Source organism: Ascaphus truei, chromosome 2 (genome assembly GCF_040206685.1).
Source record: "Ascaphus truei isolate aAscTru1 chromosome 2, aAscTru1.hap1, whole genome shotgun sequence".
NCBI classification, from domain to species: domain Eukaryota; kingdom Metazoa; phylum Chordata; class Amphibia; order Anura; family Ascaphidae; genus Ascaphus; species Ascaphus truei.
The window spans coordinates 218428272-218442632 of NC_134484.1; positions in this window are offsets into that span (position 1 = coordinate 218428272).

Consider the following 14361-nt stretch of genomic DNA (forward strand, 5'->3'; position numbering starts at 1 on the left):
AATGCACATGTTATTTCTATCTGATGTACGCAGATTTATTACCCCTTTAACATTGTAATACATTCTATTACTTACTTCACTATTTGGCGTTGTGCGCTGTTTTCTTTTTGTTTCCCTATCTCTAACATACCTAGTCAATACTTTTGTGGGAACACCTTTCCCACCAATCCCAGACTTGCCAGTAGTTCAGAGCATGGGCAGAAGTTGCTTTCCGGTCTGCTAAGAGCATGCGCTAACCTCACACCTGAGCTGCTTAGCATACCAGGCCAACCTCTTACCTGGCAACAGCAAGTCTGGGGTTTGGCTACCAAGTGTGAAGCGCCCATACTTCACACCATTATCTGATACTTGGCAATAATCCGGCCACCCTAACACCAGCCGTCTCTTAGGCTTTTCAACTTCTCCAGACACTGGGGCACCCACTTAGCAGGGTGCCCTTTGAAGCACGGAGATGAAAAATCCCTTAGCTCATTCATCTATAACATATGGGCATGTTAATGGATTCATTGCCGGGCTGACAGGAAAGGGTTCCTGCCCTTACATTTAAAACACCATTGGAATACAGTTTATTTTTAAATGTAGGTTATGTATGTGCAACAAATATAAAACCAATATGAATGTTCATGGTACATTTTTAACTAGCTGCACTCCAAAAATTAGAGTGTTAGCTCTTCCCTAGCACAATTTATCCACTTAATTGGATGGGCTCTGTGATGTGGGTTGCGGTTTGACCTATAATCGGTCTGGGTTACAAGCCGGCATACAATGTATCCATGCTGGCTTTGATCGGTAACCGCAGACGCGCGCCACCAATTCACCTCAAGTGATAACGAGACGGCTGGATATATTGTAGCGAGAAGGTACTTTAGCTAGACTGCAAACCACTTATTCAATTGACTTTGTGGTTTAGACGTCTGCGGCTTAGAACGTGATACCCATCTTTAATGCAGCCACTTACTCGCAGGCACGCTTATTCAATCAATGCTTAGCACAGCGCTGGAAGCTCCCCCTTGTGTCGCGAATACAATTTCCACAGTTCACATACATTCCTATAACTGCAGCTAACTTCTAGGCTGCAAAACAAGGACAATAACGATAGTGTAGGGGAAAACATGGCATTTTGGTGGCCACACAATTAACCCCTTCAGTCCCAACAAGGTTTAGGGTTTAGCCGCCGAGCATAATACCTTTATTATTGGCCTGGTTAACCCTTTCACTGCCACATCCATCCATTTGCTTCCTGAAGTGCAGTTGAAGTTCTAGCTACTATTGGCTCTGGTAGTTGCATCTTTAAACATTCTGCTTCTACATTTCCATGATTTTCCCTAGGGCAAAGTCTTTCTCCAGGCGACCTTCACTTCTACCACTAATTTTGGATTTCACCTTTTGGGCAATTATCTGTTACTCAGGAGATCAAGTGCAGAAGCTTGCTACCTCTTTAACAGTTTGTGACCACAATATGTCATCGTGGTTGAAGAGGATGTGACTATGAAGGGATACTCAGGCCTGTAAATAAAGGTATTATGCCTCGCTGGGTTCCCCTGAGCCATATTGGGGAATTGTGATTGTCAGCTCTTCAACCCAATCATGGCATGTAACTGCATTTGTAATAAAGGTGTATGTGTTTTTTTACTTTTCCAGGAGTGCCAACCAGCGGAGATGTGCAGGGCGTGAGCTTCAGGGGTGATTTTACGGTAAAATGTTGTCAGGGTGTGTTTGGGAAGAAGGGGGTCAGTATTGAAGGTTACCCCAAAACATGTACTCAGAAACCCCCCCATATTCCTGAGGACATGAGGAACACAGACCACCAGATAAAATCCTCCCTAGAAAGCAGTTTGCATCTCACCGCCAAAGCTCCCTGCTTCAGCACAGACCAGAACAGTAAGATTGGGCAGGGAATTAAATTACATTTAAAGGTCCCCGGTATATGCCCCCCAAAAAAACAGAACCAAGGGGGGTTCAGTGTATCATATGGCAAGGTTTCTCTGTACAAGTGGAAAATAAAATTGTTTTAAAAGTATCCAATGTTTATATTTTTATTAAAGTAATATTCAGAGGAAGTCATTCTGTATGGATAAAAATCCATTTGCATGGGAAACCAGATCAACTCCGCCCTTTAAGCTTCAAAGGCAATCCAGGACATGGAGGTGTTAACTATTTGTTAGCCTAATTTAAGCTATAAGATCGATTTGTCTCCTCGGCGCATGCGCCGTGACGTCATCAATCTCCACGGGCGCACAGAGAGGTGTGGAGACAGGACGATACACGCTGCCTCACAGGATTGAGCTGTTTACCTTCTTTGGCTCCACCGGACGCATTGATGAACTAAGCTGGACTCAGAGACTGTGTAATTATACCTACACACCGGCGCTGTGACTGCTACTTTACTCCAGTTGATCATGTGGGAGAGGAAGTGAGATCCTAGATCGGAGATTTCCTCGCAGTTCCTGGTTGCAATTATTGGTAACAGCTACAGTGTAGCTCTATGTGCCTGATTAATTCTAATCTGATCTACGCTTAACCTTGAACCACTTATTTTCTAAAAAAAAATAGACAGGGAATAGTGAGTGACAACTAAATCATACAAATTGTAATGTAGAAAAATAATAACTTCCAATCGATAATTATCAATACAAGTAGGTGTAGCTGTGAATTGAAGTGAATCAAGGAAAATAAGGGATACAAAGTGTTTGTATCCCAGGAGAGAATTCACTTATATGCATACTACTATAGTGTAAAATATAACATTTAATACTGAATACTTAAAACATATATTACCGAAAAGAGTGGTGTAATAAACATTAGAAATAAATTAAATGGTATAAACAAATGCACCAAGATAAAGCTCTCATAAATATAGAAACTCCAGTCTATAATTGCTACTGGAATCCAAGAGGCTAAACAGGGTGCAACCAGCCAAGGTGAGCCTGAAAGCTCGGCACTTGCAAACACTAGCACAGTAGATACGTTGCCAAAGTCAGCAGCAGGGATTGAACACTACATGCCCAGGAATCCAATTAGCACCACTGTATCAGTGAAACAATTCCCTAGCTGCTACACTGTTTTTAGATATATGGCTATGCAAGTGAACTGCTGGAAAAACACTATGTTAAAATAGCCCCATAACGGGGGCTGATGACACAATCACGCGCCCAACGCGCGTTTCCCTCCTATGATGGAGCTTCGTCAGGGACAATGTTTTCCTTGACTTATTTTATAAACACTGTTTTTTACTACTTCACAATGAGCGTTTTGTGCTTTGTTTTGTTTTGTTGTTTGTAGATTTCATGGTCTTGGGCTACCCTTTACTGAGCAGCAGACGCTCTTCTATATTGGTAACACCAGTTTATTTGTACCACCTTCTCTCACAAATTGTTTTTTTGGGTGTGTGTTGCATATTCAACCATTATCACTTGTACACTTATATAGAAGTTTATCTTCTTTTGCGCACTTGTTTGTCTGTATTTTTTGCTTACTGTAAAGAAACCTTTCCTTTGTTGCTGGTGAAATCTCCTTTCCTCCAACCTTAAGGAATGGCCCGAGTCCTTTGTACTGCCTGTGAGATGAATAGTTCTTTTGAAAGTTCCTTTTATTGCCCCTGAATATATTTTTATATAGTTATCATATCCCCTCTTAGACGCCTATTTTTTGATGTAAATAAATCTAATTTAGCTAGCCTCTCCTTATAAGTTAGATTGTTCATCCCCTTTATTAATTTGGTGGCTCTTCTCTGCACTCTCTCTAGTTCCATAATGTCTTTTCTTAGGATTGGTGCCCAAAATTGTACTCCATTTTCAAGGTGAGGTCTTACTAATGCTTTGTAAAGGGGCATAATTATGTTTACTTCCCTTCCATCCATTGCCCATTTGATGGGCATAAGATCTTATTTGCCTTTGCAGCTACTGCATGACTTTGAGCACGTTTGCTAAGCCTGCTGTCTACAAGCACTCCTAAATCCTTCTCCATCAAGGATTCCCCCAATTTATCCCAATTTAATTTGTAATTTGCCTTTTTATTCTTGCATCCCAAATGCATAACCTTACATTTATCTGTATTAAACCTCATCTGCCATTTACCTGCCCACGTTTCCAGTCTCTCCAAGTCCTTCTGAAGAGAAATTACATCCTGCTCTGATTCTATTACCTTACACAATTTAGTATCATCAGCAAAGATGGAGACTTTGCTCTCGATACCAACCTCAAGGTCATTAATAAACACGTTAAAAAGCAGGGGTCCCTGTACCGATCCCTGAGGGGTACTCCACTCACGACTTTAGCCCAACCTGAAAAAGTTCCATTTATGACAACCCTCTGTTGTCTGTCCTTTAACCAGTTTTCAATCCAGGTGCATATATTATTACTGAGTCCAATTTTCTTTATTTTGTACACCAACCTCTTGTGTGAAACCATATCAAAAGCCTTTGCAAAATCTAAGTAGACCACATCAACTGCATTACCCTGGTCTAAATTCCTACTTACCTCCTCAAAGAAACAAATAAGTTTAGTTTGGCATGATCTATCCTTCATAAATCCATGCTGACTATTACTAATAATTTTGTTTTCCATTAGGTATTCCTGAATATTATCCTGTAAACCTTCAAGTAGATTCCCCACTATTGAAGTCAGGCTTACAGGTCTGTTATTCCCCAGTTGTGATTTTTAAATATAGGCACCACATCTGCTTTACTCAAATCTTGTGGTACTGAGCCTGTGGAAATGGAGTCCTTGAATATTAAATATAATGGTTTGGCTATTACTAATCTTAACAGCTTGAGAACTCTTGAATGTATGCTATCGGGGCCAGGTGCCTTATTTACTTAAATCTTTTCAAGTCGCTTATGAACTTCTTCCTCGGTTAACCAATTGTTCATTAATATGGAGGTTGTGGCTTCCTCCTTCGGCACTACTATTGAACTTGATTCTTCCCTGGTAAACACAGAGGCAAAAAATGTGTTTAATACATCTGCTTTTTCCTTATGTCCAATAATCTGTCTACCCATCTCACACTGAAAGGGTCCTACATTTTATTTTCTCATTTTTTTGTTATTAAAGAACATTTTAGGGTTTACTTTACTTTCAATTGCAATCCTTTTTTCATTATCCATTTTTGCTAATTTGATTGCCCTTTTGCAATTTTTGTTACATTCCTTATAATTATGATATGATGTCTCCATCCCTTCTGACTTAAAGAATCTAAACGCCTTCCTCTTCTTGTCCATTTCCTCCCCTACCTGTTTATTTAGCCTCATTGGTTTTGACTTAATTCTTTTATACTTATTACCCAAGGGTATACACTGATAAGTGTGCTTTTCTAACAATGTTTTAAAGACTGCCCATTTACTGTAGTGCCGACGATTATTCTAAAACAAATCAGGGGCAATCACCAAAAAGACCCAGGTACATGCTGGGTACAAGCTGCAACATTTCACACATTTCTGCAGACAGACTAATGGCCCATCGGATTAACAGCGGGGGTCTCTGGCAGTCCCATTCAAACGGAATGGGACTGCCAGGAACCTCTGTTGTGTTAATCCGATGAGCCATTAGTTTCTGCAGAAATGTGTGAAATGTTGCAGCATGTACCCAGTATGTACCTGGGTCTTGTTGGTGATAATCCCAGATTTTCCAAGTCAAGGTTAAGGTAAGTGTTAAAATACTCGTTGGCGCACCTGTATCATCTACATTTTTCCCTGCAAAAACATCATCCCAGTGTATTACTTGTAGATTAGACCTCAGTTTATTAAAATCTGCCTTTCTAAAGTTTAAGGTCTTTGTTGAACCCAAATAATCTGTTTTTTGATCATTTATTTCAAGTGAGACCATGTTATGATCACTGTTACCCAAATATTCCAGGACTTGAATATTTGTTATTACAGCTGGGACCGCCTTTATCCTAAGACAGCCGTAGCCGAGCCGCTCTGATAAACGTGGCCAGACGCGGTCTGTTTTCTTTTTTATTGGAGCAGTTTTTGATATGTTAGCGCTCGGATTTTTAGCGCTGTCTTCAATACCGTCTAAAAATTCAGGTGGGCGTTCGCGAGCTGTTGTCTTAAAAGTCTAATAGCAATTCAATCTACAGTACAGCCGTACATTTTCTGCAAGTCTGTGCGTGCGGGCGCAGTAATTGTAAATTTGAAGATTTATACAGTATTACAAAAATATAACGTCGCGTCTTCTTCGAATATAAAATTATCACATTTCTACAGTATATGTATTACTAGCTTATATACCTGGTGTTGCCCGTGATGTAATGTTCACGCTTCCCTCTCTTTCCCCTCCCTCCCCCTCTCTATTTCTCTCCCTTCCACCCCTCTTTACCCCTTCCCCCTTCTCTCTCTCCCCTTCCTCTCCCCTCTCTCTCTCTTCCCCCCTCTCTCTGTCCCCTCGCCACTCTCCCCTCCCTCTCACTTTCCCCCCATCCCCTCTCCCTGTCCCCCCCCCCCTCTCTCCCCCTCTCTCTCTCTGTCCTCCCCTCTCTCTCTCTCTTCCCGTATTCCCCCTCTCTGTTTGTCCCACATTCATATCAATCCATTCCCTCCCACCCTTTACAGCTCCCCCCCTTTACAGCTTCATGCAGTGTGCGTCAGTAAGTGTGTGTGTGCGTCAGGCAGTGTGTGTGTGTGCGCGTTAGTCAGTGTGTGTGTGCGCGTCATTGAGTGTGTGTGTGTGTATGCGACATTGAGTGTGTGTGCGTCATTGAGTGTGTGTGTGTGTGTGCATGTCAGTCAGTGTGTGTGTGTGTGCGTTAGTCAGTGTGAGTATGTGTGCATGTCAGTCAGTGTGAGCATGCCAGTCAGTGTGTGTGTGCGTCAGTCAGTCAGTGTGTGTGTGTGTGTGTTCGTCAGTCAGTGTGTGTGCATGTCAGTCAGTGTGTGTGTGTGTGCGCGTTAGTCAGTGTGCGTATGTGTGCGTGTCAGTCAGTGTGAGTGTGCCAGTCAGTGTGTGTGTGTGCATCAGTCAGTCAGTGTGTGTGTGTGTGTGCGTCAGTCAGTGTCTGTGTGCGTCGGTCAGTGTGTGTGCGTCAGCCAGTCAGTGTGTGTGTGTGTGCGCATCAGTCAGTGTGTCTGTGCGTCAATCAGTGTGTTTCTGTGTGTCAGTCAGTGTGTGTGTGCGTCAGTCAGTATGTGTGTGTCAGTCAGTCAGTGTGTGTGTGTGTGTGTGTCAAGCAGTCGGTGTGTGTCAGGCAGTCAGTGTGTGAGTCAGGTGTGTCAGGCAATCAGTGTGTGTGTGTGTCAAGCAGTCAGTGTGTGTGTGGGGCAGTCAGTGTGTGTGTGTGTGGCAGTCAGTTTATGTGTGGAGGAAGGGGGACACGGGGAGGCTGTGTTTGTCCTGACTTCCCCCCCCCCACACCGAGCTGCTGATTGGGGGGTAGGAGGGTGTGCTACCCGGTCACAGGTCCCCGGCCAGGTCTCACCGCTGGCTTCTTATTCCCCCCACCCCCTCTCTGGCGCTCCCAGCGCTCCCAGCGGAGATGAGCTGAGTGAGCGGTCGGAAGGTGGTGGCGGCGTGATGTCAGAGGTGGCGTCGGCGTGAGTCCGGTGGCATGTCAGCGGGCGGGAGGCGGTGGCGTGAGTGCGGCTGGCCGGAATGCGGCAGGGTGGTGAGTGCGGCCGGGTGGTGAGTGCGGCGCAGGGGTGAGAGGTGGGAGGCGGCTGGTGCTGTCTTCTTGTTCCCCTCCCCCCCCGGTGCTCCCGGCGGAGAAGAGCCGAGTGGGCGGGTGGAAGGCGGTGGCGTGATGTGAGAGGCAGTGTCGGTGTGAGTGCGGTTAGTGCGTCAGTCGGCGTGAGTATGGCGGTGTGGTGAGTGCGGTTCAGGGGTGAGAGGCGGGAGGCGGTGAGTGCGGGTCGGTCCAGAGGCGCATGCGGTGTGAGTGTGGTGTGACTGTCATGGCCTGCGTAGGCGTGGCCGTGACATCACCCCACCCCGCAGGCCAATGAGCTGTGGGACTGACATTCACACACAAACATTATTTGAGACTTATAGATATAGATTTAGTAATCAATACTTTTACTTCTTTTCATATTGTTTATTTTATGCACATGCGTGTACTGTACAGTACTGTATGTCTCATTTAAACATTGTTGAAACACATAGACATGTTACAGTATCACATTTCGGCGCATTAAACATTATGATGACATTTTGAAAATATTTCTTTGAACTGATAATCCATCATACAGCGCTCTCCCCCTCGCCTCCGCACACACACAAGGCTCAAGGATTTCAACTTCTTATCTACACCTTTCCCCCACTATTCATTTGTAATGGATGGCTTTCTGGCTTGAACATTCCCGAGCGTGGCATTACATTCCTGCGCATGCGTGTATGACTTCCCATTCATTTAGAAGTTAGTTCAAGTTTTAAAAATATTGTTTTTTTTGGTTATCGACATCGGCTTGCATAACAATTCTGGATATTATGAGAATCGATCAGTACTGTTGCTTTTTAATTCTACACTAGTCATGTACGTTTTTAATGAGGTGGGTGGCATAGTACTCTGATTTTTATTTGGGGGTGTGGGATCAACATATTATGACGACTGTAACAGGGGACTTATCCCTGTTCAGTAATGTTCCTTTAATCTAGCAGTGTGGTAGTTAATTACTAAACACCACCTGCCTGATTAGATTGTTTACAAAAAGCCTGCCTTTGAGACAGGAAGTGACTCTCTTTAGCTCTGACTGAGAGCTGACCTTTGGAGAGACAGAGCAGAGGTTCTTGAGTCCCAGGAGAGACTGACCAAAAGAAACCCAGATCTCTGGAGCTGACCAGTCTTGAGCTCTGCCAGCCACACAGCAGAGCTGATTGCAAGACACCAATTAAGACTTCTAAACCTGGATGCTGATATTTTTCTGTGCACGCACGGGTGCGGTTCCAGGAGAGCAGAGAAGCTTACTCTACAGCAACTAAGTTAACAACATAGAGAAAAGAACCCACTTAAAGCACTCAATGACCCCTATGAAGTGTAATGATAATATTAAAAATAATCTTTAATGCTAAACTAATTAAAATATTGGGTGTTAAAATACATCAAATGACACACATATATGTTAACCGTAAGATGAGTATATATGACACTCCGGGTTAATGTAATAGAGGGACAGTTTGAGGTGAATTAGATCAAACGTGTCCAGAGAACTGATATGCAGTATTCCCTAATAGTGGTAGTTAGGTATGAGCAATGGTGGGGGGGGGGGGCTGCAAAATCACCTGTCTAGGTAAAATACAGGTCTCAAGGTGATAGTAGTGAAAATGTGAGACTGGTCAAAACGTAGCTATATATACAGTAGGCACGAAATAAATGCACATCAATCAGTGTGTGCTCACTAGGTATATAATATATTGCTTCAATGATGGAAGATCAATACTGTATATTCTCCCACATGTGACCACCTAGAAAAACAGCTAATAAACTCCAAACGAATAAAGAGCTGGCTGTAATACACAGAACACAAATACTATGGCTAATAAGTTCCTATAAACGGTGTGGCTGTTGGTATACCTATGCACATATTCATGAATGTGCTACCACCGTTAGGAATGCTTCTGCCACTAATATAGCTGTGTATAAGTATAACGAGACCTGTCTAGAGTGTCAAACAAGTCCCAAGGTGGACAACTGGGGAAATATAAGATATGAGACTAATCGTAGTCCTACTAATAAGCAATATGTACACGCTGATCAAGGGGTGCACTCAGCATATAATATATTAATCCACAAATGGATAGTCAGTCACACATACCCACAAGTAAAACACCTAAAAATCAGATGATAAACTCCAGGATGTTATATAACTAGCTGTCAACAATAAACATAAATACCATAGCTACTAGACTCCTATGAGCGGTGTGGCATGTGTATACCTGTGCACATATTCATGAATGCGCTTCCACCGTCAGGAGTACTAATACCACTAATATAGCAGTGTATCCAAAGAGTTAAAGCAGCCCCAACCTCACCTAACGCTGCCGAGTCACCACACAGACTCCTGCCCAGGATAGAAGGGAGTACACGCGTGCAGTCTAGCAGCTGATTGCTCTGCAATGCAGAAGGCTGCCACGGAAGTCCTGACTGAGCCTTGAGAAAGTGTTTCTAATCACGAAACGCGCGCGTCGGCATCTGTCACGTGCACGCGCGCAGTCAGGACTTCCGTGGCAGCCTTCTGAATTGCAGAGCAATCAGCTGCTAGACTGCACGCGTGGGTTCTTTTCTCTATGTTGTTAACTTATTACGTCACCCATCAGCACCGTACCCCATACATTTACTTAACATTTAGCTGAAGCGGGGTTCACCAATATAGTACTCTACAGCAACTAAACAGATAATACTTTCCTTATTAAGAGACTGCTTATATCTGCTTATTTTCATGTTATGTTATGTGTATGGGCTGGGAGAAGCTTAACTAATGGAGATGTGAACTAATTGCAAGGATTTCACTAGAAATACTCCCAAGTGAATGGAAGCTTTGTTCCCCCCATGTGTTAGGATAATTTCCTGATGAAAAGGAAAAGGCACAATAAAGCCTATTATAATTTCACATTGTAAACGTCTCCAAATTGTGTACCTCTGTGAACGTCCGTCTACATTTGGTGTCCAAGGTGGGACAAGAGGTGTCTTTGTACTTAAAAAGGACCGGAGATTTTTATGTGAAATTTTTTTTTATGCTTTTTGCCTACAAACAGTCTGAAAAAAAAAAAAAAAACCTCATGCAGCAGAGATCGGAATTAAAGGGATACACACCACTGAAACTTACAAAAACCCAGAAGAGACTGCTGAAGTAGCTAAACCTTGTTTTGCCTATCACAAAGTGTAATATGGTCATTGAAATAGGGGTCTTTGCCTTTCAGTCATAGTCAGGGTTCAAGAAGTGAGTCAGCCCTTGGAAAGGGATAGGTGTTTGTTGTTTTCAAAAGTTTTGCTGAAGCAGTGAATACAGATGGTGACCCACGAGTGGTACTGATTTTGCAGATAAAGGTTGCCACCGCATAGGACTACCAGCTTTGAATGGAGTATATGCAGAAAAGTGTGAAAATTGATACAAGACTGTGCTGAAGCAGGGGAATTTTTAGCAAATAAATGCTGAGTGTAAAATTGCCCTATAGGGGGAAAAAGTGATTTCTGAACTGTGTAAAAGGTTTTTTCAAAACCAATTGCTGAATGTTGAGTCACCCTGCCAGGAATGAAAGAAATAGTCCACTGCAAAGAATGTTTTTTTTCTGCAAGTAAAAAAGTCTGCCTATATATATCTTGGGAGCAAAAACAGACACCCAAAGTGTGAAGTGCGAATGCCATAATACCCAAAGATGAGACTGAAAATTACTGAACTCAGGCAGAAAACCAAATTCTGTTGCTGAAGCGGGGAGATTGCACCCTGCAAGAAAATGGTGTAAAGCAAATAGACTTTTTTACCTAGCAACTGCACATCTTGTATACCTGATAAAAGAAAATGCATAAAAAAAATATCCAAGAAAGAAAAGTCTACAGAGATGCCTGTGAGAGCTATGACCTCTACAAGCAAAATATGCCCATCTGTAGGACTACCACAATTGGGGGTTCTAGCAAATACAGTGGCAACAGCTGCAATAGCGCCTCCTGAGGTCAGGAAGAAAATTACACCTGATAGCCTAAGAATGGAGGACAAGATGCAGCATTCCTGTAATGAACCCTACCCCACGGAAGAGTGGCCATTCCAGTCCAATAAAGAGGAAGACTTCTCTTACGGGGAACCCGAACCGAGTCACACCCACAAAACACCCCAAGAATGGTGGGGGTGCCTGAACTCGGCACGAACAGAAAAGACCGCTCCCTTTGATGACGAGTATGATCAACAGGAGACAGAGCGGGAGCAGCAGATCACCCAATATTTCTGTCAGCTAAAGCAACTGCAAGAAAAGCCTGGCGTATATAATGAAAATGCTAAAATTTCAAATGAAGATGGAGACCCCAATATCCCTGAAGGAACGGTGTCATCCAAATCAAAAAGGCGGAAAAAGAAAAGCAGTTCTTCACTTACCATGGAAGGAACAGACACGTCCGCAGATCCTGTGGAGGAAAAGGGGGACCGAGTTGCCCTGCAGCCTAGAGAAAATGGAGAATTCGTCCCACGGTAAACCGAATATCCAGAGGGCCCAAGGCAGAAGTCGTGTACCCCAAAGAAGTGTCTGTCCAGTGCCAACAGTGAGGAACCCTCAAACAGTCATCCCAGGGAAGCGGAGCCGGTACCAGTGAGTGACGATCCCTTGACCAGCCCTGAAGACGCCCTGAAAATTGCCAGGCATGACTGTGATCTGCTCTGTTAAGAATTAGGAAGAGAGAGAAAAAATAATGCTGAGCTACAGAAGACTATGCTCGCAATTTACTCTGCGGCCAAGACCGAATTGGAGGATCTCAAGACTGAGCTAGATACTGCAAAGGCTACTATCTCCGCCATGGATGAAAAGCAGAGCCAATCTGATAAAATGGTGGCTACGCTAAAGCGGAAGTATGAGGAGGCACTGAAGCAGATAACAGTCTTCCAGCAAGAGGTTCACACTCATCGTATAGAGCTTGATGCCTCACATCATGAGACCAACAGCTGCCGCACAGACCTGGAAGTTTCCAGAAAGGAACTACACAGTCTCACTGAGGAGCTGGACATTGCTAAAGAAACTATTGGTAATCTTGGTACAGTTCTCAAAGTCTCTCAGAAGGAGCTTCAGACCCTCAACCTAGAGAAGGAAGTCTCACGCCAGGAGATTGTCATTCTCAAAGCAGATGTGCGTAAATGGAAGGAGGACTGCAAAGAAGCCCTGAAGAATACAGAGACTGAAAAAGGAGAAAGTTCAAGATTATAAAGAGAAAACTTAAAACTGAAAGAAGAAAATTTTCAGTTAACAGAAGAAGTAAAGGAAAAGTTTGACGCAGAGCACCAACTGCAGAACCAACTGCAAGGTCTGCGTACACACCTCCAGTATGCTGAGGAGAAGCAGCAAACACTCCAGGAAGAAAAACTGCAGGCTGCTAAAGAGGTACAAGCGCTGCAGGAACATATGAATACCCAGTACGTCCCCACAGTGCAGTATGAGGAGCTAAAGGCCACGCTGCATGTCTTCAGAGCATCGTTGGAAGTGGAGCTTCGATACCAGGTGACTCTGTATGAGAGGGAGCGTGAGAAGGCTCAGAAACTGGAGCAAGAGCTGGAGAGACAGAGAGACTGTTCCATTCCCTTGAGTCAGTACACCAAGGAGAATACAGACGCAGCGGCAACCTTGACGACAAAAATTACAAAGCTCCAGAATATGAAGGAGACTCTGATACAGATTCCTCTAATACAGAAAAAGGTATTGGCTCTGCCCAAGCACCAGTATCTCACAGTAACTAATGCCCGTAAAGACAAGGGTACAGTGAGAGTTGGGGACTCCACGCAACTTCAAAACAAAATTACGAAGCTTGAGCCACCAAAAAAAGCACTGGCCAAACCTACAGCTGCCCAACAGGCAAAAAACAGAGGTAGGAGTGCAGAATCAAAGCCAGAAGAATCCTTAGCTGAAGAAGCTGAACTGGCGACTCCGTGGTGTGGAGAAGCTGCAGAAAGACCACTTCAAGAGCAGAAAACTCTAAGGGCTAGTCCTAACTGCCCTACAACTGTTGCCATACACTTTGTCTACAAAAAGAGGAGTGACCGACGCAACAGAAATCTCAAGACCGCGCACGCGATAAAAAGACTTTACGTGGAAAAAGTCCTCCTCGAGCGACTGAGGAGTGCTGATCTCAAGCATCTTCGGGAGGAGACAAAAATAAACTGGAGAAAGGGCTCCAATCCCAGCGGGACAGAGGGTTCTCTTCCTCCATCCACTCTCATTCAAGTCACAGAGATATCTAGAATGAGAGTGGAAGGATGGGCTTTGGCCGTGGTAAGCCCGAGCTTCCCACAAACAGGGGAGGTATGTAACAGGGGACTTATCCCTGTTCAGTAATGTTCCTTTAATCTAGCAGTGTGGTAGTTAATTACTAAACACCACCTGCCTGATTAAATTGTTTACAAAAAGCCTGTCTTTGAGACAGGAAGTGACTCTCTTTAGCTCTGACTAAGAGCTGACCTTTGGAGAGACAAAGCAGAGGTTCTTGAGTCCCAGGAGAGACTGACCAAAAGAAACTCAAATCTCTGGAGCTGACCAGTCTTGAACTCTGCCAGCCACACAGCAGAGCTGATTGCAAGACACCAAATAAGACTTCTAAACCTGGATGCTGATATTTTTCTGTGCACGCACGGGTGCGGTTCCAGGAGAGCAGAGAAGCTTACTCTACAGCAACTAAACAGATAAGACTTTCCTTATTAAGAGACTGCTTATATCTGCTTATTTTCATGTTACAGTATGTGTT